The 25867-nt window shown below is 38.1% G+C and overlaps 1 non-coding gene and 1 pseudogene across 1 annotated transcript; both read right to left on the bottom strand.

Annotated features, from left to right (window-relative positions):
- Positions 1 to 266: 266 nt before the first annotated feature.
- On the bottom strand, positions 267 to 374 carry LOC128773610 (U6 spliceosomal RNA). The gene has a single exon (XR_008417963.1). It is a non-coding gene; the product is annotated as a U6 spliceosomal RNA (small nuclear RNA).
- Positions 375 to 3593: 3219 nt separating this feature from the next.
- Positions 3594 to 4405, bottom strand: LOC109261938 (ras-related C3 botulinum toxin substrate 1-like; annotated as a pseudogene).
- Positions 4406 to 25867: the final 21462 nt, after the last annotated feature.

Below are 25867 nucleotides of genomic sequence, written 5' to 3'. Positions count from 1 at the left end.
CCCTCTCTTTCTGCCCCTCCCCTGCACTCTCTCTCTCTCTCAGAAATAAATAAATGTTTATTAATTAAACATTAAATGTTTATTAAATAATTAAACATTAAATGTTTATTAATTAAACGCGGGGCTCAAACCCACAAACTGTGAGATCATGGCCTGAGCCGAAGTCAGATGCCCAACCGACTGAGCCACCCAGGTGCCCCAAAAACAAATAAATGTTTTTAAAAAATAAATAAAATTAAATAAAATTGTGGTAAAATATACAGAACAAAAAAAATAGGGACTGCATCATAAAGTGTGTCATCCTTATTACAGGGGTCATGCTAATCTTCTCTGTATAGTTACAATTTTAATATAGGCACTGCCAAAGCAAACACAATATGTAAAGACCTCTTGTGTATCTGAGGCTTTTTTTTTTTTTGCATGACATGTTTTTATTATTTACATCTATTATTGCATATTCGAGATATTTTAAATTGATTTTTAAAGCAAATTATGTTTCTAGACTGGATACATTTTTTAATTTTTTTTTTAACGTTTATTTTATTTTTGACACAGGGGGAGACAGCATGAACAGGGTAGGGTCAGACAGAGAGGGAGACACAGAATCTGAAACAGGCTCCAGGCTCTGAGCAGTCAGCACAGAGCCCGACGCGGGGCTCGAACTCACGGAACACGAGATCATGGATCATGACCTGAGCCGAAGTTGGATGCCCAACCGACTGAGCCACCTAGGCGCCCCTGGATACATTTTTTTTTTAAATATCTCCATTCATACATTAGAAAGTTAAATAGGGGCACCTGGATGGCTCAGTCAGGTAAGCGTCCAGCTTTGGCCCAGGTCATTATCTAATGGTTTGTGAATTTGAGCCCCCCCATCAGACTCTCTGCTGTCAGCTCAGAGCCCACTCCCCCGCATGCATGTGCATACTTTCTCACTTTCAAGAAGAAATAAACATTTTTTAAAAAGTTAAATAAACTTGAGTAATTCCTCGGTGTCTGTTGGTTAAAAAAAAATTTCTGTGTCATTACTTTCAGAATCAATTGATTTCATAAGAATGTAATGGTGATCCATATAAAGATGGTATTGGAGCAGGGCAGCAAGTAATGGCAGCCCAGGACAGCATTGGTAAGGGTGGCAGGGACAACCTGTTGGGGTCAGGAGACCCTATTCCTTGAATAAATAGCTGATTCCAGAGGGGAATAAGGAAAATACAAGTTGAGCTTAGAACATCTTATGCCAGGAAATATGGAAGTCCTCAAAAAAAAAAAAAAAAAACAAAAACAAAAACCAAATCCAAAACATGATGGGAACATGTCGAGAAGATATACGATATGGCTTGCAGGGGTTCTCACTGGCCAAATCTGAGATAATTATAACATTATAATAATACTTACACATTGTAACTTACTGAATTAAATAGAATTCATGATATAAGCAAATGAATAAAGTATGGAGAGAAGAGAGAGCTTTTTTTTAATAGTAGAACAGAATTAGAAAAAAACCCGTTTGACAATTATCATGGTAATAATTAATTCAAGAGAGAATCATCAATGGATTCTAATACCAGTAGATAAAAATGAGATGAGGAATTAGATAATGGTACAGTTTCAAGGTATCTCCACATGAAATATCTATTAACTTATAAAGATGCAATGTAACTTCACGACAGAGAAAATTAGAAGATGTTATCTTAAGTGATCAAATTTAATACCATCAACAATGTACAAACTGACACTGTGTGCCCCTCAATGGGATATAAGGATTCACTGAATGAATGAATCCAAATATGAAGGGCATTCTACAAAATGACTATGTCTTATAATCTTCAAAAATGTCAAAGGAATTCCTTCTCTGCAGAGGACAGACACTCTCCTTGTAGGAAGTTGAGGTGGACCAGAGGGAGTGTTGAGGAGGAGTGGCAGGGTCAGTTTCAGCACCAGCTTCAGGTAAGGACATAGGGTTGGTGGGGCATTGGGGTTTGGTTGCCCACTGAGAATCGCACCCACCTTCTCATGAAAAATAAAATTTATGTATTTATGTATGTATGTATGTATGTATGTATGTATGTATGTATTTATGATTCAAGGATTTGTTAAGCCATACATGCAAAACATACCACTAATTGCATTAGCAAAGATCAATGTAAAAAACACTCCACAATTCTGCAACTGTCAATTTAAAAAATTTTGTTCTAGTGGTTGAAAGGCCCACCCTTGTGTTCTTGCCCGTGGGTAAGTTGTATGGAACTTGGTTGGCAGGAGCGGGGGCTTACAGAACCTCACAGACCCAAAGGAACATGGCTAATGAGGCAGAGCAACAGGAAGCCTGTGTGTGTGTATGGGGGAGGCAGGTGGTGAGGCAAGGAGGAGGGTTAGCATTAGTCAAGGTACAGTATTGGTGATCTGGCAAGACAGTGGTGTTAAGAAAGTTCATAGTTTAGGAATATCTAAAATATTTCAAAAACTGTAAAGCTGCAACATATGATTTTTGCACCTAGTTACTAGAAAACTAAGGAAAGTGTTTATTAGCTTTGAATAATGTAACAAGGAAACAGAAATGCACTTTTACTACTCTACAAAAAAAAAAAAAGTCTAATGCATTAACAGAAAGATTTTATAATACAAGGAGGCATATCGTTCATTAAGAAGGGGTTCTATAAGAAAGCACTAAGTTAGCAACTATGGGAACAACCAGTTCAAAGATGAGTTAAATACCCGGTTTCAGGAGGGATAGCACATCTAAGAAAAAAAGTTTAAAACACTTAGTGATGATATTGACCTTCCATCATTTACTGCATCTGACAGAAATTAACCTTTAAGATTTTACCTGTGACACTTTTACTCAGTTTAATTATGACGTGCACAGTGCAGTGTAAATTAACCTCCATATTTTGTAAGAATACTGCTTCATCCTCTGATCATGTCCTGTGCCACATACGCCCACCCCGGTGTGCCCACGGCCACAGCAGACCCTTCACTGAAGGGACACGGGAGTCTGAGGGGGTTCCAAATCTCAGCAAAAGCGAATATACTAACTTAAAAAATTTTTTTTTCACTACAAAATAAAAAAGATTGATCCAGAGAGCTGAGTCATTATTCTCATTCCATTAGGAGACACAGTACAGTGTTAGGGGGCCGACATGGGCTGTGTTAGGTGGCAAATTTCGTGAAGGAGGCTGTGTGGCTCTCCTGTCAGAGACTAGCAGGTATCTGCATTTCTGAACTTGAGGCACTGCAGTCTCTTCTTAAAGACAAAGGTCTTAAACGGGTTCGTGCTGGGTGTTCTCAGCACAGCAATGCAACTTAGTTCACAAGATTTTGGCAACTTTTACTCTGAGCAAGAATAGGGGCTTTTGACAAATGAGGCTTTAAGAAAACTTGCCATTTTAGGGCTAAATTTTAATATAATGTTGAAGTTTAAAGCTTTAAACTTTAAACAAAACCTAAAAATTACTGATTGGTTCAAAATGGTTTTAGGGAAAAACTAACCTGTAACAAAAGTTTGGCATTGAGTGGGAAGTCTCCACCATCTTTGAGCAAAGCCTACAAAGGTTCTGAGGGAGACAGGACAGGAGAGGGGCCCAGACATCTATCTATAAGAGCAGGCATTTATCTCTTCCTCTTCTTGACAGGAGGTGGGGCAGAGAACCGCTGGAAAAGCTTCATCAAACACTGTCTTTTTTTTTTTTTTTAACATTTATTTATTTTTGAGAGACAGAGTGAGACAAAGTGAGAGCTGGGGAGGGTCAGAGAGAGAGGGAGAACACAGAATCTGAAGCAGGCTCCAGGCTCTGAGCCATCAGCACAGAGCCCGATGCGGGGCTTGAACTCAGGGACCGCGAGATCATGACCTGAGCCAAAGTCGGCCGCTCAACGGACTGAACCACCCAGGTGCCCCAATCAAACCTTGTCTTGAAGCCTAGCTGCGTGAGAACCTAGCACTCCAGGTATTTTACAGCATCAATCTCCTTAGCCATGGCCACACCCTGCGGGTAGGTGATGAGAATCAACTTCTCCTTCAGTTTCTCAGTTGTGTCCTTGTTGTCCCTGAGGTCAAGTTTACTTCCCACCAAGATGATGGCGGCGTTGGGACAGTGGTTTCACAGTTCAGGGTACCACTTTGCTCAAACATTTTCAAATGATGCAGGATTCACGAGAGAATACCAAATTAAGAATACATCTGTTTGCGGATAGGATAAGGGGCGTCATCTGGCATAATCTTCTTGTCCAGCTGTATCCCATTAACCCAGATTCACGGGTTTTCCATCCACCATAACATTGGCAGAGTAGTTGTCAAAGACAGCGGGGATATATTCTCCAGGAAATGCATTGGTTGTGTAACTGAGGGTAATCACGTTTTACCTACAGCGCCGTCTCCCACCAGCACACATTTAATGGCCTGCATCTGGGCCTCTCGCCGGGCCGCAGAAGGTGGGCGGCACGGCGGGCGGGCAGGGAGCCGGGTGCTGGGGGGTGGGGGTGGGGGGCTGCTGTCCACACCACCTGGCTGTCCGCCAACCGGAAGCCGGAACCCAGCAGCTCCCCACCCAAAGCTGGGGAAAACTGCGGAGAGACAGGAAAATCAAAAAAGAATTTTTTTTTAATGTCAAGATCATGAAACCCAAAGACTCAGAAACCGTCCCAGATTGCAAAAAACTGGAGAGACATGACAACTAGGTGCAAGGCATGATCCCAGATCCTTTACAGGTAATATAAAGGACATAATTGGGACAGTTCACAAAACTTGAATGCAATCTGTGTGTGTGTGTGTGTGTGTGTGTGTGTGTGTGTGTGTGTGTAGAGGAATTCTCTGTACTCTTCTTAAAACTTTTCTGTTAAGTTGGCAATTGTTTCAAAATAAAAAGTTTTTTTTTAAAAAGATAAAATCAATGGGTTTTAGAAATCTTTTTTTTTTTTTTTAAGGTATTTACTAGCTTGGCCAGAATCCTTGGATGTGTTAAGATGAATTTGCTTGCAAGTAAAAGAAAATCAACTCAACTGTCTGAAACAATAAAATGCATTTTCTCACAAATGTCCAGATAGTTTAGCCAAAGGGTTAATTCACTAGCCCCAGGCTTTCATTAGGTTGTTCCCCACTTCGATTTACCAGTGCAGCAGCTTTGTCCTCCTCTCTTGGCTCTCTTCACAATTGCAATATGGTTTCAGCAGCTCCAAACAAAATGTTCTGACATTAAAATATCCAGTGGCTTCAAGGGAAAGAAGAGTGTATCTCTTATTTGGCCTATTTTAATTTTTTTATATTTATTTGTTATTTAAAAATTTTTTTTTTAACGTTTATTTATTTTTGGGACAGAGAGAGACAGAGCATGAACGGGGGAGAGGCAGAAAGAGAGGGAGACACAGAATCTGAAACAGGCTCCAGGCTCTGAGCCATCAGCCCAGAGCCCAACGCAGGGCTCGAACTCATGGACCGCGAGATCGTGACCTGAGCTGAAGTCGGACGCTTAACCGACTGAGCCACCCAGGCGCCCCTATTTGTTATTTTTAAAGTAAGCTCTATGCAGGGCTTGAACTCACAACCCTGAGATCAAGAATTCCATGCCTGGGGCGCCTGAGTGGCTCAGTTGGTTAAGCATCTGACGTCGGCTCAGGTCATGATCTCACAGTTTGTGGGTTCGAGCTCCACATTAGGCTCTGTGCTGACAGCTCAGAGCCCGGAGCCTGCTTGGGATTCTGTGTCTCATTCTCTCGCTGCCCCTCCCCTGCTTGTGCTCTGTCTCTCAAAAATAAATAAATGTAAAAGCAAAATTAAAAAAAAATAAAGAATCCCATGCTGTACTGACTGAGCCAGCCAGATGCCCCCATACCTATTTTTAAACATCAGGGAAGATTTCCCAGAAGCCTTACAACAGACTTTCTCTCACCTCTCATTATCCATAATCACATGTGCATTTTTAAACCACTGCTAAAGGAGCTAAATCACCATTAGTAGTTTGGACTATTCAAAATTCATCTTATAGGGCTAGTGAAAGGCCAGCTTCCCTTAAAAACATTTGACTACTTAATATCTGAACAAAATTAGCAAAGACATTAGGGAATGGTTGCTGGGTAAGCAACCAAAATCATCTGCCATAATGCTCATTAATTCAATTGAATAATATTTAAAGAGTTCTTTAAATATCTCTATTTTCAAGTGTACAGGAAAGTTTAAAGAGTATATATTATATATAGTGGGTTTATGAATTTATTTCACAACATTGAGGTATTTGATTTTTCTAGACCCAATTACAAACTCAAACCTCCACTTAGTCCCCTCACCCCACTGATTCACATAAATCCCAGTGCTGGTGCCCCTGACACATAATCCATTTGTCTGGTCATTGACCTCCCCAACCTCACCATTCACTGAGATGTATGTATTCACACCTCCATCCGATCACCAACTATGTAGTCCAATAGAGACCAGAGTCTAGTATGAAGTATGAAGGGAATGGGAAAGAAGAGTGTTAAGATGAACAAAGGGATTATAGGGACAACTCCTACCCCCTTCCATATACTGACTCCCATATACATATAACGTCAGAAACTCAAAAACCCAATGTAGACATTATTAGATTGCATAAGTGTTGTTCACTGAAGAGCCAAATACTTTACTGTGATTGTACTTTTTTATCTCTGGATTTAGTGCATAACTGAAAGAAGATCCGCCTCGTGTCTCTCCTCTGTTGGGTCCCTTGTGTTTGAGGAACCACATCTTCCTTTTCCTTTATATTACATTCACAAACAACTTCTGGAGAAAGTATGTGTGGGAGGTAAACTGAGTCACTGACTGACTCAAAGTCACCACTCTGCTGCCACACTTGAAATTTCACTAGAGAAATGCCACATTCAAAGCATTTTCTATTGTCTTCTTTGCATGGTTCCATTGTCCACAACCTTCCACTGTTGCTCTTGAGAATACAATGTCATTTCAATTCCCTATACTTTGAATATGCCCTGATTTTTTTTCTTTTGTAAAAGTATTTAGAATTTTTTCTTTCTCTCTGGCAATGTGAATTTTAAAATGATATATCTTGTTTTTGTTTCTTTGGCATCACTTTTATTTTTTATTATAAAAAACACAAGAGGGGCACCTGGGTAGCTCAGTCGGTTAAATGTCTGACTTCACCTCAGGTCATGATGTCATGGTTTATGGGTTCGAGCCCCACATCGGGCTCTCTGCTTTCAACGTGGAGCCTGCTTCGGATTCTCTGTCTCCCTCTTTCTGCCCCGCCCCTGCTCACTCTTGAGCTCTCTCACTCAAAACTAATGAAACATTAAAAAATAAATTAAAACACACACGCACAAAAGTTTTAAGAAATGATTAATATAAGACAATTCAGAACCATGATGAGTTATTAAACTCATTTTCTAGGGGCACCTGGGTGGCTCAATTGGTTAAGTATCTGACTTTTGATCTTGGCACAGCTCACGATCTCTTGGTGGGCTTGAACCCTGCATCAGGCTCTGCGCTGACCATGTGGAGCCTGCTTGGGATTTTTTTTCTCTCTCTCTCTCTCCCTCTCTCTCTCTGCCCCTTTCCTGCATGTGCACACACTTTCTTTCAAAATAAATAAATAAACTTAAAAAAAGTTTAAACTCATTTTCTATATACATATAACTAAAATTCCAAAAGCAGAATATCATTAAATGTGAAACACATGGTAGGACTGTCCATATATACATAGCACAGGCAGAAATCTGCCTGCAGTCATCTCTGAATCTTTCATGTTCATATCATTGATGCAAAAAGACCTGCAATTAAACTTCTACACTTCAGTTGTCTTACCATATATATATATATATATATATATATATATATATATATAGTTTCAAGTTTTCATCTGAATTCCAGTTAACCTACAATGTAATTTTAGTTTCAGGTGCAGAATCTAGTGATTCATCACTTATATACAACACCCAGTGCTCAACACAACAAGTGCCCTCCTTAATACCCATTGTCCATTTAACCAATCCCCACCCCCCATCTACTTCGCCTCCAGTAACCCTTAGTTTGTTTTCTATCATTGAGTCTGTTTCCAGGTTTGCCTCTCTCTTTTTTTCCCCCTATGTTCATTTGTTTTGTGTCTTAAGTTCCACATATGAGTAAAATCATATGGTATTTGTCTTTCTTTGACTATTTGGCTTAGCATAATACTCTCCATCTGTGTCATTACAAATGACAAGATTTCATTCTTTTTAATGAATATTGGATATTGAATATTATTCAATATTCCACTGTGTGTATGTGTGTGTATGTATGTATGTATGTATATATACATACACCACATCTTCTTTATCCATTCATCAGTGGATGGACATTTCAGGTCTTTCCATAATTTGGTTATTGTTGATAATGCTGCTATAAACTTTTGGGTGCATGTATCCCTTTGAATCAGTATTTTTGTATCCTTTGGGTAAATACCTAGTAGTGCAATTGCTGGTAGTTCTATTTTTAACTTTTTGAGGAATCTCCATACTGTTTTCCAGAGTGGCAGCACTGGTTTGCATGCCCACCAACAGTGCAAGAGGGTTCCCCTTTCTCTACATCCTCACCAACATTTGTTGTTTCTTTTGTGGTTAATTTTAGCCATTCTGACAGGTGTGAGGTGATATCTTATTGTAGTTTTGATTTGTATTTCTCTGATAATGAGTGATGTTGAGCATCTTTTCATGTGTTAGCTATCTGTATGTCTTCTTTGGAAACATGTCTATTCATGTCTTGTGCCCATTTTTTCACTGGGTTATTTTTTAGGGGGAAGTGTTGAGTTTGATAAGTTCTTTCTATATTTTGGATACTAACCCTTTATCAAGATATGTCATTTGCAAATATCTTCTCCCATTCTGAAGGTTGCCTTTTAGTTTCATTGATTATTTCCTTCACTGTGCAGGAGCTTTTTATCTTGATGAAATCCGAATAGTTTATTTCTGCTTTTGCTTCCCTTTGCTTCAGGAGACATATCTAGTAAGAAGTTGTTATGGCGGATGTCAGAGGTTACTGTCTGTGTTCTCCTCTAGGATTTTGATGGTTTCCTGTCTCACATTTAGGTCTTTCATCCATTTTGAATTTATTTTTGTGTATTGTGTAAGAAAGTGGCCCGGTTTCATTCTTTTGCATGTTGCTGTCCGGTTTTTCCAACACCATTTGTTGAAGAGACTGTATTTTTCCCATCGTATATTCTTTTCCACTTTATTGAAAATTAGTTCACCATATAGTTGTGAGTCTAATTCTGGACTTTATATTCTGTTCCATTGATCTATGGAACAAAAATAGTCTGTTTTTGTGCCACTACCATACTGTCTTGATGACTACAGCTTTGTATTATAGCTTGAAATCCGGAATTGTAATGCCTCCAGCTTTGGTTTTCTTTTTTAAGATTGCTTTGGCTATTCAGGGTCTTTTCTGGTTCCATACAAATTTTAGGATTTTTTGTTTTAGCTCTGTGAAAAATGCTGGTGGTATTTTGATCAGGATTGCATTAAATGTGTAGATTGCTTAGACATTTTAACAACATTTGTTCCTCCATTCCATGAGCATTGAATGTTTTTCCATTTCTTTGTGTCATCTTCAATTTCTTTCATCAGTTATTTACAGTTTTCAGAATAAAGATCTTTCATCTCTTTGGTTAGATTTATTCCTAGATACCTTATGGTTTTTGGTGCAATTGTAAATGTGATCAATTCCTTGATTTCTCTTTCTACTGCTTCCTTATTAGTGCTAAGAAATGCAACAGATTTCTGTACATTGATTTTGCATCAACTTTACTGAATTCGTGTATCAGTTCTAGCAATTTTTGGGGGGAGGCTTTTGGGTTTTCTATATAGAGTATCATGTCATCTGCAAATAGTGAAAACTTGACTTCTTCCTCGTCGATTTAGATGCCTTTTATTTCTTTTTGTTGTCTGGTTGCTGAGGCTAGGACTTCCAGTACTATGTTAAATAACGGTGGGACAATGGACATCCCTGCCTTGTTCCTGACTGTGGAGGAAAAACTCTCAGTTTTTCCCCACTGAGGATGGTATTAGCTGTGGGTTTTTCATATGTGGGCCTTTATGATGTTGAGGTATGTTCCTTCTATCCCTATTTTGTTGAGGGCTTTTATCAAGAATGAATGCTGTACTTTGTCAAATGCTTTTTCTGCATCTATTGAGAGGATCAAATGGGTTCTTATCCTTTCTTTTATTATTTTGGTGCATCGCATTGATTGATTTGCCAATATTGAACCATCCTTGCAACCAAGGAATAAATTCCACTTGATCATGGTGAATGATTTTTTCAAGGTACTTTTGGCTTTGATTTGCTAGTATTTTGTTGAGAAGTCTTATAGCCATGTTCATCAGGGATACTGGCCTGTAGTTCTCTTTTTTAGTGGAGACTTTGTTTGGTTTTGGAATCAGGATAATGCTGGCCTCGTAGAATTAGTTTGGAAGTTTTATTTCTATTTCTATTTTTGGAATAGTTTGAGAAGAATAGGTATTAATTCTTCTTCAAATGTTTGATAGAATTCCCCTGGGAAACCATATGGCCCTGGACTTTTGTTTGTTGGGAGATTTTTGGTTACTGATTCAATTTCTTTGTTGGTTATTGGTCTGTTCAAATTTTCTAGTTCCTCCTGTTTCAGTTTTAGTAGTTTATATGTTTCTATGAATTTACCCATTTTTTCCAGATTGCCCAATTTATTGGCATATGATTTTTTTGTAATATTCTTATAATTGTTTGATATATATATTTTAAGGAATATTAAAGATATGAGCAAAATGTATTAAAGTCAGTTTCTGTTAGGGGCTTTCTGTGCTTTATTCTGAACAATTGTGCACAATATCTTGAGAAAAACTTGTACCCCATTTCTAGTTAAGATAGTAGAGAGTTTTCTAGTTCTTTTTTTAGTCAATTTTTTTTCAATCATTTGAGAGCAAAGTACAAAAATTGCTCATGAACCAAATCACATTTTTATATTGTCATGTTCATTATAAAATGCCACTCAATTCTCCAATGCCTGTTAAATTCTTTCCTCATATTAACATCCCTCTTTTGAAATACCTAGTGTGGTTTCTGTTTCTCTGACACACAATCTTTTTATAGTTGCTAATTTTAAAAACACGTAAACTATAAAAAAAAAAAAAAAAGAAAAAAATAGAGCAAAGTGGTTGGACTTAACCAGATATAAAGATCTTTATAAAGCACAGTAATAAGATAGTGTACTTTTAGCATAGGACTAGACAAAGACCAATGGAACAAAATAAGAATCCCAGAAAAACATATATACATAGAAACATCATTTATGTCAGGTAGCATTATAAATCAGTGGAAAAAGGATAAATGGGGCTGGAATCATTTTACATTTAAGTGGGAAAAAAAGAGAATCAGATCCCCACTTTATCTCATACACAAAGTCAATAACAGGTGAATTAATGTGAAAAAACAAACTTTAAAAGTTCTGAAAGCAAATATTGGTATAAATATCAGGATATGAAAAGATTTTTTAAATAAGACACAGAAACTACGAACCATTAAGGAAAAAACTGGCATATATGACTACATCAAAATTAACTTCCATGAACAAAGGCACCTTAAGCAAAGTGGAAAGAAATGCCAGTCTGAAAGAAAATACTCATAATGTATCAATCCATAAAGGATTGTATCCTTCAGAATATAAAGAAATCTTACAAAATCAATTTTAAAAAACTCAATAGAAAAATGGGCAAAGGATATAAATAGGCAATTTTCAGAACAGGAAACACAAATGGCCAATAAAAATGTGAATATATGCTTAACCTCAGTAATAATTAGAGGCATATAAATAAAAATAACAAGACAAGGGCGCTTGGGTGGCTCAGTTGGTTAAGCGTCCGACTTCAGCTCAGGTCATGATCTCACGGTCCATGAGTTCGAGCCCCGCGTTGGGCTCTGTGCTGACAGCTCAGAGCCTGGAGCCTGTTTCGGATTCGGTGTCTCCCTCTCTCTCTGACCCTCCCCTGTTCATGCTCTGTCTCTGTCTCAAAAATAAATAAACGTAAAAAAAAAAATTTAAAAAAAACCAGCAAGACAATATTTCAGTCTCACTGGACTAGTAAATATTAGTCGATCAGTACTGTGGTAACCATTCACAAACATTCAGACCCTGAAGGAGAAATGGGAGCTCTTGAAAGTTAGATGTCGTCACATGACTTGTTTTGGCCAATTAAATATGAGCAGAAGTGATGTGTGTCACTTCTGGTCAGACACTTTTTTTTTTTTTTTTGTGCTTATTTTTGAGAGAGAGAGAAGAATAGAACAGGGGAGGGCAGAAAGAGAGAAAGGGACAGAGGATTGGAAGTAGGCTCTGTGCTGACAGCAGAGAACCCAATGTGGGGCTTGAACGCATGAACTGAGATCAAAGTCTTCGCTCAACTGAGCCACCCAGGCGCCCCAAGGGCAGAAACTTTAAAAACCAGAGTGCAACCCTTTTTTAGTTTTTCCCTGCCTCACAGAAGCTTGTGTCAGGTTGGAGCCCCTGTCAGCGCAGGGCCCTGAGTGACTCTGATGAACAGAACTTCAATGCTGACCCACACTGTACTTGCAGCATGAGCAAGAAATAAGACTGAATGAAGCCATTGAGATTTTGTGGTTGTTGGTTATTGTGGCATGATTTAGTTATCCTGACTGATATAATCTTAATTCTTGGTGAGGAAACTGAACAACAAGGACTCTGATACCCTGCTGGTAGGAGTCTAAGCAGGCACAACAACTGTGGAGAAAAGTTTAGAAATGTTTGATCAAGCTGACAATATCTTCAACTCATGTGTACACATGGATAATGATCAAAAGTTTTAACTGCAGCATTATTTTGAGACAAAAACTGAAAATTACCTCAATGTCCATTGACGGGAAATGGATAAGTATACTTTGGTAGATTCATAGAATAGATTACTATAGAATAGCTAAAATAAATACACTTAACCTATCTCTCTCAAAATGTATGAGTCTCAAAAACATAATTTAGATTCTAAAAAATGATGTAAGGAGATGCACAGTATGATTTCATCATGTATAAAGGTTATATAGTATATTATGCTATGGATGCATAATATACGTAGTAAAAGTACAACAATATGCATGGGCATAATAAACATTAAATTCAGGGAAGTGTTTACTTTGAGTTAAGTAAAAGTTAGAAGGATCATCTATAAAAGGGTGAAGGTATTCGGAATATTTCATTTCTTATAAAAATATATATCATGTTATTATGTAAAAATGCTGAACTGAGGGTACCTAGATGTTTGTTGTATTACCCTCTATGTTTTTCTGTCGACTTGAAATATTTAATAATAATTAAAAAGAGAATAAAGGCAGGTAAAAATGAAAAAGAAAGAGCATCTATAATTCTACCTCCTCTGACCTATCCCTGAAATAAACTCTAGTAACGTATTGGTGTAAATCTGTCCGGTTGTCTCTGTCCAGCTGGAGAGGAGGAACAGGGTGGCAGGTCTTCAGACAACTACAGTGAGGACAGAGCACAGAGTTCAGCTGGCTAGGTAATCTGGACCTTAACTTACTCATTTAAAGGATGTTGTTTGTGGGGCACCTGGGTGACTCAGTCAGTTAAGTGTCCAACTCTTGATTTTGGCTCAGGTCACGATCTCAGGGTTTGTGAGATCAAGCCCTATAATGGAATCTATGCTGACAGCAGAGAGCCTGGTGCGGGGCTCAAATTTACAAACTGTGAGATCATGACCTGAGTTAAAGTCAGATGCTCAACCGACTAAGCCACTCAGGCTATTTAAACATTTTTCCCTCTTAATTTTTCAGAACCATTATAGACGTCTAAATACCTAGAAGTATACTTCTTATGCTAGAACATTCCTTTGAGAATTGACAATTCTGGCATTGAAGAAGGGCATCGACTTTAAACTTTATCTGAAAAGTGGTATTCCTTGTTCTTTTTCTGTTTTGTTTTTTTCCTCATTTGCATTCTAGGATTCCTTAGGTATTTTAGCTATAATTTCCCTTGTTAGTTATTTTTTCAATATTCCGTTTTTGTCTCCAAACAAGATGCACATGCACACTTGGTAAGGAGGCTAAGTTTCACGTGTGATTTAATTTAAGCTATGGTTTCCTTGCACTTTTAGTGCCACCTTGTGGCAGTGCTCTGGTGTCAGAATCTATACTTTCCTGATTTTTTTTTTTTTTTTTTTAATGCTCCTGAACACATTTCCATCTGAGGTTTACAGTGTTAGCCATTTAAAGATATCATGTCACATTGGGGCGCCTGGGTGGCTCAGTCGGTTAAGCGTCCGACTTTGGCTCAGGTCACAATCTCACAGTTTGTGAGTTTGAGCCCCGCGTCGGGCTCTGTGCTGACAGCTCAGAGCCTGGAGCCTGCTTCACATTCTGTGTCTCCCTCTCTCTCTGCCCCTTCCCTGCTCATGCTATGTCTCTCTCTGTCTCAAAAATAAATAAACATTAACAAAAAATTAAAAAAAAAAAAGATATCATGTCACAAAGCAGGTGGTTCTCAATCCATCTACATAAGAGAGTCACATGGTGACTCTAGGCCCACTCTAGAACCACTGTCCAAAAGTCATCAGCCAAAGCTAGATGTCATTTAACAAATACTTCCACCACTTACTACTTACTGGGAAAGAAGTCTGCTTTCTTCTCTGAATATATGACTACTTATGGTTAGAAATGAATACACTTCAGAGATTCCCTCAAGTATTTGTTCCTGATGTAAAATAATTGATAGTTGCCTACATTTATGGTTCAAGCTTTCTCTTAATTTTAAAATTCTCATAATTTTAATGACCAATAGCTTCTGTTGGCTTATTTTTTTTTTTTTAATTTGGGAAAATATATTACCCATAGATAAGCATAGAGTCTAAAACAACCAACAGCTGTACCCCCCATTCAAACTTAACAAATGTGGAGAGGCTGGGAAGATGGCAGATAGGAGGACCCTGAACTCAACTCATCCCTTGGATACAAGCAGATAGTACTCGTATCAGTGTAAATAGCCCAGAAAACAATCAAAAGACTGGCAGAACAGATTCCACAACTAAAGTCAGAGAAGAGGCCACATCAAGAGGGTAGGAAGGGAGGAGATGCGGTGGGGATCCAAATGAACCACAGGAGGGAGCTACAGGCATGAAGAAGGGGGAGAAACAGACCCTCACTCTGGGGAGACTGCACAGGGAAGAAAAATCCCAAAAACATTTGGCTGTTCTTTTTTCAACTTTTTTTTTAATGTTTATTTATTTATTTATTTTTAATTTTTTTTTTTAATGTTTATTTTATTATTTTTGAGACAGACAGAGACAGAGCATGAACGGGGGAGGGGTAGAGAGAGAGGGAGACACAGAATCGGAAGCAGGCTCCAGGCTCTGAGCTGTCAGCCCAGAGCCCAACGCGGGGCTCGAACTCACGGACCGCGAGATCGTGACCTGAGCCGAAGTCGGACGCTCAACCGACTGAGCCACCCAGGCGCCCCTAATGTTTATTTATTTTTGAGAGAGAGACACACACACAGAGTACAAGCAGGAGAGAGGTAGAGAGAGAGGGAGACACAGAATCTGAGTCAGGCTTCAGGCTCTGAGCTGTCAGCACAGAGCCCAGTGTGGGTCTCGAAGTCATGAACCATGAGATCATGACCTGGGCTGAAGTCAGATGCTTAACCGATTGAGCCACCCAGGTGTCCCAATTTTTTTTTTAATGTTTTTTTCTTGAGAGAGAGGGTGGGGGGAGAGATTGAGAGAGACAGATCATGAGCAAGGGAAGGGCAGAGTGAGAGAAGGACACAGAATTAGAAACAGGCTTCAGGCTCTGAGCTGTCTGAGCCCGATGCAGGGCTCAAACTCATGAACCGTGAGATCATGACCTAAGGCCAAGTCAGACGCTTAACCAACTGAGCCACTCAGGTGCCCCCAAAACATTTGGCTTTTAAAACTAGAGGGAATGAATTTCTTGAGTTCTTACAATAAGTGAGTGGGACATAAGTCTGGAATTTTAAGTCAGCAGGCTTGGCTCTGAAAGAGCCCAGAGGAAGCTGAGTCCCCTTGCTTAAAGACACAGCACAACAAACAGCTCATGGAGATACAGCATATAAGCAGCACTTTGAAAAACACATGGTGCATATGGGAGTTATTTACTAATATCAGAGTGTGTCCCAGAAGGATGGGTTCACTGAAGGACTTCTACAGAAACAAAGGAGCTCACAGGTACCATTTCCCTCCCCTGTCCCCCAGCATAAACACACAGTTACCTACAGGAACCAGCCCACTGACATTCACTAACTAACTTGCTTACACAAAGCCTCGCCCTCTCACTCATTTCTCAAGTCCAATGAATATCTTTATGATCATTACTTCATTTATTTTTTAAAAAATTTTATTTACTGAAGTAATCTCTACACACAATGTGGGGCTCAAACTCATGACTCTGAGATCAAGAGTTGCATACTGTATTGACTGAGCCAGTCAGGTGCCCTGGTGATCTTACTTTAGCTTCTCTATCAGGCATATTATTTACATTCATTTTGCTTAGGTCTCTTGCTATGGTTTTGTCTTGTTTCATTTAGGACATATTCCTATACCCCCTCATTTTGTCTAATTCTCTGTGTCTGTTTCTCTATGTTAGGAAAGTCAGCTACATCTTTTGCTCTTGAAAGTAATGGCCTTATGAGGAAGAGGTCCTGTAGTGCCCTCCAGGGCAGTCGGTGGTCACCTTTACTTGAGTTTAGTCAGACCAGGCATTTGCCAGAGATGTAGTAGTACCGAACTGCTTGGTACACCCCCTCTCTGGCTTCAGCAGATCTACCCTTTTCAGTCACCCCTCAATCCCTATGCTGTGGGTCCCTCCCCCCAGAAGACTGGAGTAAACCATGTTTCCTGACTTGAGCACTTTGCACTTTACAGATCCCATGGAAGCCCCCCACATACCTTGTTAAAACTGCATACCATGCATGCCCATGCATGCTTTGTGTGTCCACCCAGGCTGGTCCCTGCAAGGCAACAGGTCTCATTTCACGTGTGGATCAGTGCATACCTTGTTAAAACTGCATGTTCCACCCCAGCTGGCCCACTCCCCTCTAATATGCTCTTTGTCAAGCCCATTCAAACCAGGGCCATAAGCCTGGCAGTGTGCAAACAGCTCTGACAGGGGCCAGTACCATCCCAAAGTTTCTCCTGCCCTGGGATGAGGGGAAGAAAACCACACAGACAAGTTATACGGTGGCCCCAACAGTGGGCTAGGGGCAGAAATTTCATCTTCCTTTAGAGACCTAAAGGAAACAGATCTAAGTAATATGCTTGATAGAGAATTTAAAATAATGATCATAAAGATACTCACTGGACTTAAGCAAAGAGTGGAGTAAGACCCTTAACAGAGAAATAAAAAAGGACCAACCAGAGATGAAGAACACAATAAAGGAAATAAAAAATATACTAGATGGAATAAATAGCATGCTAGAGGAAGCAGAAGAACAAATTAGTGACTTGGAGGACGGAATAATGGAAGGTAATCAAGCTGAACAGAAAGAAAAAAAATATGCAAAATGATAATAGACTTAAGGAACTTAGTGACTCCATCAAGCATTATAACATTCACATTATAAGGAAGAAAGAGAAAGGGGGGCACAAAATTTATTTGAAGAAATAATAGCTGAAAACTTCCCTAATCTGGGGAAGGAAACATATCTAGATCCACAAGGCACAAAAGTCAAAATCAGCCCAAGGAGGTCCACACCTAGACAAATAGTAATTAAAATGGCAAAAGTAGTGATCAAGAGAGATTTTTTAAACTTTTTTAAAGTGTTTATTTGAGAGAGAGAGAGAGAGAGAGAGAGAGAGAGAGAGAGAGAGACAGCGAGAGAGAGAGCTAGCAGGAAAAGGGACAGAGAGACAGGGAGAGAGAGAATCCCAAGCAGGCTCCTCACTGTCCTACAGAGCCTGATACAGGGCTTGAACTCACGAATTGTGAGATCATGACCTGGGCCAAAACCAAGAGTAAGACACTTAAGTGACTGAGCCACCCAGGCACCCCACCTTTTTTTTTGACAGAGAGAGAGACCAAGCAGGAGAAGGGGCAGAGAGAGAGGGCCAGAGAGGATAAAGAGAATTTTTAAAGCAACAAGAGAAAATAAGATAGTTACATACAAGAGAAACCCATAAGACTATCAGTGGATTTTTCAGCAGAAACTTTGCAGGCCAGTAGGAAGTACCATCATGTATTCCAAGAGCTGAAAGGACAAAAAATCTGCAGCTATGAATATTCTATTAGCAAGGTTATCTTTCAGTATAGAAGGAGAGATAGAGTTTCCCAGACAGACAAAAGCTAAAGGAGTTCATGACCACTAAACAAGCACTGCAAGAAACATTAAAGGGAATTCTTGGAATGGAAAGATAAGACCATAAGTAAGAGTAAGAAAAGTAGGAAGCACAGAAGCAGTAAAAATATCTATAAAAAATCAGTCAAGGAACTCACAAAATAAAAGAATGTAAATATGACACCATATGGGGTGGGAAGGAGTAAAGAATGGGTTCAAACTTAAGCGACCATCAACTTCATACAGACTGCTATATGCAGATGTTATACACAAACCTAATGGTAGCCACAAATCAAAAACCAGGCATAGATATGTAATAAATAAAAAGAAAAGAATCCAAGTATATCACTAAAGAGAGCTAGAAAATTGTGAGAGAAGAAAGTAAGAGAAGAAAAAAATCAGAGAAGAACTACAAAAACAACCACAAAACAAGTAACAAAATGGCAATAAATACATACCTATTAATAACTTTGAATGTAAATGGACTAAACATTCCAATCAAAATATACAGGGTGGCAGAATGGATAAAAAACCAAAACCCATCTGTATGCTGCCTACAAGAGACTCATTTCAAACCTAAATATACATGCAGATTGAAAGTGAGGGGATGGAGAAACATTTATGGTGCAAATGGATGCATGCAAAAGAAAGCTGGGGTAGCAATACTTATATTGGACAAAACAGACTTTAAAACAGATTGCAACAAGAGATAAAGAAGGATGTTATTTAATAATAAGAGGGACAATCCAACAAGAAGATATAACAATTGTAACTATTTAGGCACTCAACATGGGAGTACCCAAATACATAAAAAAGTTAATAACAAACATAAGAACTAACTGACAGTAATACAATATTAGTATAGGAATTTAACACCCTATTGATATCAATGAATAAGTCTTTCAAACAGAAAATCAACAAGAAATCAGTGGCTTTGAATGACACATTGAACCAGATGGATTTACCAAGTATATTCAGAACAGTCTACCCTAAAACAGCAGATTCACATCTTTTTGAGTGCACATGGAACATCCTACAGAATAGACCACATGTTAGGCCACAAAACACATCTCAACAAATTAAAAAATGATGAAAGTCATACCATGCATTATTTCCAACAACAATACCATGGAACCAGAAATCAACCGCAAGGAAAAATCTGGAAAAAGCACAAATACATGGAGGTTGAATAACATGCTACTAAACAATGAATGGGTCAACCAAGAAATCAAAGAATAATTTAAAAATTACATGGAGAGAAATAAAAATGAAAATACAATAGTCCAAATCATTTGGGATTTAGCAAAAGTTATTCTAAGAGGGAAGGTTATAGCAATACAGGCCTACATCAAGAAGCAAGAAAAATCTCAATAACCTAAACTTTACACCCTACTTATACCCAAAGGAACTAGAAAAAGAAGAAGAAACAAAACCCTAAACCAGCAGAAATAAGATTACAGCATAAATATTACAGCATAAATAAGTGACACAGAAACTAAAAAACAGGGGCGCCTCGGTGGCTCAGTCGGTTAAGCGTCCGACTTCAGGTCAGGTCACGATCTCGCGGTCCGTGAGTTCGAGCCCGATGCGGGGCTCTGGGCTGATGGCTCAGAGCCTGGAGCTTCCTTCCGATTCTGTGTCTCCCTCTCTCTCTGCCCCTCCCCCATTCATGCTCTGTCTCTGTCTCAAAAATAAATAAAAAACGTTAAAAAAAATTAAAAAAAAAAAAAAGAAACTAAAAAACAATAGAACAGATCAATGAAACCAGGAGCTGGCTCTTTGAAAAGATCAACAAAATTGGTAAACCTCCAGTCAGGCTCATGAAGAGAAATAGATAGAGAGATGGCAGGGGCGGAGGGGTGGGAGAAAGGTTCAAACACAATCAGAGATGAACGGGGAAATTAAAACTGATACCTTTTAAATACAAAGGATTATAAGAGAATATTATAAAAAATTATATGCCAACAGATTGGACAATATAGAAACACATAAACTACCAAAACTGAAACATGAAGAAATAAAATTTGAACAGACTGATTACCAACAAAGAAATTGAATCAGGAGTGGAAAAAACTCCCAACAAACTAAAGTCCAGGACGAAATGGCTTCACAAGTGAATTCTACCAAACATTTAAAGAAGAGTTAATATCTGTTCTTCTCAAACTATTCCAAAAAATAGAAGAGAAATGAAAACTTCCAAATTCATTCAGGAAGCCAGTATTACTCTGATATGAAAACCAGATAAAGGCACCACAAAGAAAGAGAACTATAGACCAATATCTCTGGTGAACATAGATGCAAAAATTCTCAAAAAATATTGGTGAACTGAATCCAACAATACATTAAAAAAATCATTCACCACAATCAAGTGAGATTTATACCCCGATGCAAGGGTGGTTCAATATTTGCAAATCAATCAACATGATACATCACAGGAATAAGAGAAAGGATAAATACCATGTGATAATTTCAATAGATTCAGAAAAAGCATTTGACAAACTATAACATCTATTCATGATAAAACCCTCAACAAAGTAGGTTTAGAGGGAACATAATAATAATAATAATAATAATAATAATAATAATAATAATAATTAAAGCCTTTTATGAAAAAACCATAGTTAACATCATACTCAATGGGGAAAAACTGAAAGCTTTCCCCTAAGCTCAGGATCAAGATAAGCGTGTTCACTCTCATCACTTTTATTCAACACAGTACTGGAAGTCCTAGATACAGCAATCAGACAACAAAAAGAAATAAAAGCCATCCAAATTGGTAAGGAAGAAGTAAAACTTTACTATTTGCAGATGGCATGACACTATATGTAGAAAACCCTGAAGAGTCCACCAAAAAACTACTAGAACTGATAAATGAATTTGGTGAGGTTGCAGGATACAAATCAACATACAGAAATCCATTGTATTGCTATACACTAATAATGAAGCAGTAGAAAGTGGAATTAAGGAAACAATCTCATTTACAATTGCACCAAAAATAATAAAATACCTAGGAATAAGCTTAACCAAAGAGGTGAAAGACCTGTACTCTGAAAACTAAAATACTGATGAAAGAAGTTGAAGATAATACAAATGGAAAAACACTCTATGCTCATGGATCGGAAGAACAAATATTGTTAAAATGCCTATGCTACCCAAAGCAATCTATAGATTTAATGCAATCCCTATCAAAGTATCAACAGCATTTTTCACAGAACTAGAACAAACAATCCTAAAATTTGTATGGAACCACAAAAGACCCCAAATAGTCAAAGCAGTCTTGAAAAAGAAAAACAAATCTGGAGGTATCACAATTCCAGACTTCAAGTTATATTACAAAGCTGTAGTAATCAAAACAGTATGGTATTGGCACAACAACAGACACATAGATGAATGGAAGAAAATAGAAAGTCCAGAAATAAACCCATAGTTATATGGTCAATTAAGCTTCAACAAAGGAGGCAAGAATATGCAATGGGAAAAAGACAGTCTCTTCAACAAATGATGTTGGGAAAACTGAATAGCTACATACATGCAAAAGAATGAAACTGGACAACTTTCTTACATCATACACAAAAACTAACTCAAAATGGAGTAAGGACCTAAATGTGAGACCTGAAATCATAAAAATCCTACAGGAGAGCACAGGCAGTAATTTCTCTGACACAGGTTGTAACATTTTTCTAGGCAAAAGAAACGAAAGCAAAAACAAACTATTTGGACTACATTAAAATAAGAAGTCTCTGCATAAAAGGAAACAATCAAAAAAACACAAAACCTACTGAATGGGAGAAGATATTTGGAAATGACATAACCAATAAAGGCATAGTATCCAAAATATATAAAGAACTGATAAAACTCAACACCAAGGAAACCCAAATAATGGGCAGAAGACATGAACAGACATTTCCCCAAAGAAGACATACATATGGCCAACAGACACACGAAATGATGGTCAACATCACTCATCATCAGGGAAATGCAAATCAAAATCATAATGAGATATTACCTCACACCTGTCGGAATGGCTAAAATCAAAGCAGAAAAAACAACAAGTGTTGGCAAGGAGATGCAGAAATAGGAACCCTCTTGTACTGCTGGTGGGAATGCAAACTGGTACAGCTACTGTGGGAGACAGTACAGAAATTCCACAAAAAATTAAAAATAGAACTACCCTAAAATTTAGTAATCACACTACTGGCTATTTACCCTAAAAATATAAAAACACTAATTTGAAAGGATATATACACACCTATGTTCATTGAAGCATTATTTATGATAGCCAAATTATGGAAACAGCCCAAGTGTCCATTGATAGATGAAGAGATAAGGTAGATGTGGTGTACATGAGCACGTGCATGCACACACACACACACACAAGAATATTATTCAGCCATAAAAAAGAATGAAATCTTGTCATTTGCAACAACATGGATGGATCTAGAAAGTACAATGCTAAGTGAAATAAATCAGTCAGAGAAAGACAAATATCAAATGATTTCACTCATATTTGGAATTTAAGAAACAAAACAAATGAACAAAGGAGAGAAAAGGACGCAAACCAAAAAACAGGCTTTTAACTGTAGAGAACAAACAGATGGTTTAACATCTGACTGCTAAACTGTGGCAGTGCGGTGAGTATAACACAATTCGAAGAGAGAGTTCAGCAGGTTCATGGAGGAGGTGAGATCTGAGCAGGGACTTGAAGCAAGGGGAAAATTCCAGTGGGAAGCAAAACACAAGAAGAGCAATCCAGGGGAACAACACAAGGCAAAGCCAAAAATGGGAGCAAGCACAATATACTTATTTCTAAAAGCCTTTCATGTATCTTTCAAGCACTTACTATATATCAGGCACTATTCTAAGTGCTTTACCTGTATGTATTACCTCATTTAACACAGCAATACTGTCATTATGAGCACCCTGTTCAGATCATTCGTTTCTGTTGCTCTTAGACAAGTTGCCATCTCTGGGTCTCAGTTTCTCCATCTGTAAGAAAAAGCAGAAAACATACTGTTCTGTACATAAATACATGCACGGGGGTAAACACAAGAAGAGACTAAATAAAAAATTATATGCCTATTAGGATAAGTTGGAGGATAAATGATAAGTGCTTTTTGTTTTTGTTTTTGTTTTAGAGAGAGAGAGTATGAGTCGGGAGGGAGCAGAGGGAGGGGAGGGTAAGAGAGAGAGAGAGAGAGAGAGAGAGAGAGAGAGAGAGAGAGAGAGAATGAGTCTTAAGCAGGTTCCATGCTCAGCGTGGAGCCTGAAACAGGGCTTGATCCCATGACCTTGGGATCATGACCTGAGCCAAGATCAAGAGTTAGATGCTGTACTGACTGAGCCCCTGTTTTTGTTGTTTTTTTGTTTTTGTTTTTGTTTTTTGAGCAACTGCCAGACTGCTTTCCAAAGTGGCTACACCATTTTGAATTCTCACTGACAGTCTATGAGCATTCCAATTTCACCACATTCTTTGCAGCATGTTACTTGGCTCCTTTTCGGTGATAGCCATTCTCCTGGGTGTCAAGTGGTATCTCATTGTGGTTTTGATTTGCCTTTCCCTGATGACTAATGATATTGAGCATCCTTTTAAGTGCTATTGGCTATTTGTAGGTCTTCCTTGGAGAAATGTCTACTCAAACCACTTACCATTTTAAAAACTGGTTGATTTTTTAATGTTGACTTGTAAGTGTTCTTTAAATATTCTGGATATAAGTCCCTTATCAGACATGCGGTTTGTAAACATTTTCTCCCATTCTGTCTTCTCACTTTGTTGTGTCCAATGAATCACAAATGCTTTTAATTTTGATAAAGGGCAATTCATTTTTTCTTTTGTTGTTTGTGCTTTTAGTGTCATATCTAAGTATCCATTGCCAAATCCAAGGTTATGAAGATTTGCTTGTTTTATAGTTTTATAGTTTCAGTTCTTACATTTAGGTTTTTGATCCATTTGAATCAACTTTTTGTACATGGAAGGAAGTAAGGGTCCAACTTTATTCTTTTGCAGGAGGCTATCCAGTTGTCTCAGCACTATTTATAGAAAAGATTATTCTTTCCCAACTGAATGGTTTTAAAATGCTCTATTGTTGCAAATCAATTGTCCATAGACACATGTCGTTTATTTCTTGACTCTCAATTCAGTTCCATTGTTCTATGTATCTCTCCTTACGCGAGTACTCCATGTCTTGATTACTGTACCTTTGTGTAAGATTTAAAATCAGAAAGTGTGGATCCTCTTTGTTCTTTTTAAAAATTGTTTTGGCTGTTCTGGGTCCCTTGAGTTTCCACATGAATTTTAGGATTAGCATGTCAATTTCTACAAAAAGCCAGCTGAGATCCTGATACAAATTGTGGTAAATCTGTAGATCAAGTTGATGTATTAACATCTTAATAGTATTAAGTCTTCTGATCCATGGGCATGGATAACTTTCCACTTATTTAGCTCTTTTTTTTTTTAAATTTCTTTCAATGATATTTCATAGTTTTCAGAGTATACTTTTCTTCAAAAATTTTTCACATTTTTGTGTTTTATAAACTTATTTTTATTTTGCTGGAAAGGGAATTGTTTTCTTAATTTCATTTTCAGATTTTTCATTGCTAGTGTATAGAAATTGATTTTTGTATATTGATTTTATGTCCTAAAATCTTGCTGAACTCAATTATATGCTCTATTGATTTTTTAGTGGATTTCTTAGGATTTTCTACATATAAGATCATTTTTTCTGTGAATAGATGGGGAGTTTTACTTCTAATTTAGATGCAATTAATTTCAGTTTCTGGCATGGCAGATTGCAAACCACCAAAAAATTTAAAATATCAAGTAATAATGTCAGATATGTACAGAAATAAACTATGATGATGTGATGAGAGTGACCTCGGTAACTAGTTTAGATTGAGCACATGGGAAATGTCTCCTGTGAGGAAATGACATGTAACCTAACATCTGAATTATTAGGAAGAGCTTTCTACCTAGTGGGAACAGCTAACTGAAGAAACTGAAAGATGAGAATGATCTTACTTTTTGGAGGAACAGGTAGGTTAATGTGAGGGGAATGTAGCAAGCAGGAGGGAAAAAGAGGTCAAGAGGCAACTAGGGGTTTGGTCATGTAAGACTTTGGAAACCCGAGCAGTGGAGGTTGCATTTTAATCTAGGTTGGATGGGGTGTTACTGGAGTGTTAAGCAGGGAGTAATGTGATCTAATTCACATTTCAAAATCACCATAGTTGCTTTGTGAGTTAACAGGTTGGAGTGGAAGTCAGAGAATTACTTAGGGGGCTATTGTGACACTTGGTGTAAAAGAGGTTAATAACTTGGCGTGGGGATAATGGAGATGGAGAGAAGCAAATGGATGTAGGGTATGTTTGGGACCTGTTGACGAATTGGATGTGAAGAAGTGAAGGAAAGAGAGGAAGAGGAATAATTGCTGAGTAGCTGGTTTGCGCCCTTGGGTGGGTGGTAGTGCCATTTGCTGAACTGGGATGATTGGGCTTGAACAAGCAGGGAGTTGGGGGTTGGTGTTGGGGAGATACAGCACATGTTCTCTTCTATGTTCAATTGGAGATACCTCTTG

Source organism: Panthera pardus, unplaced genomic scaffold, assembly GCF_024362965.1.
Source record: "Panthera pardus isolate Hobbes unplaced genomic scaffold, ASM2436296v1 HiC_scaffold_25, whole genome shotgun sequence".
NCBI lineage: Eukaryota > Metazoa > Chordata > Mammalia > Carnivora > Felidae > Panthera > Panthera pardus.
The sequence above is the reverse complement of the archived record's forward strand: the minus strand, read 5'-3'. Positions and strand labels throughout refer to the sequence as shown.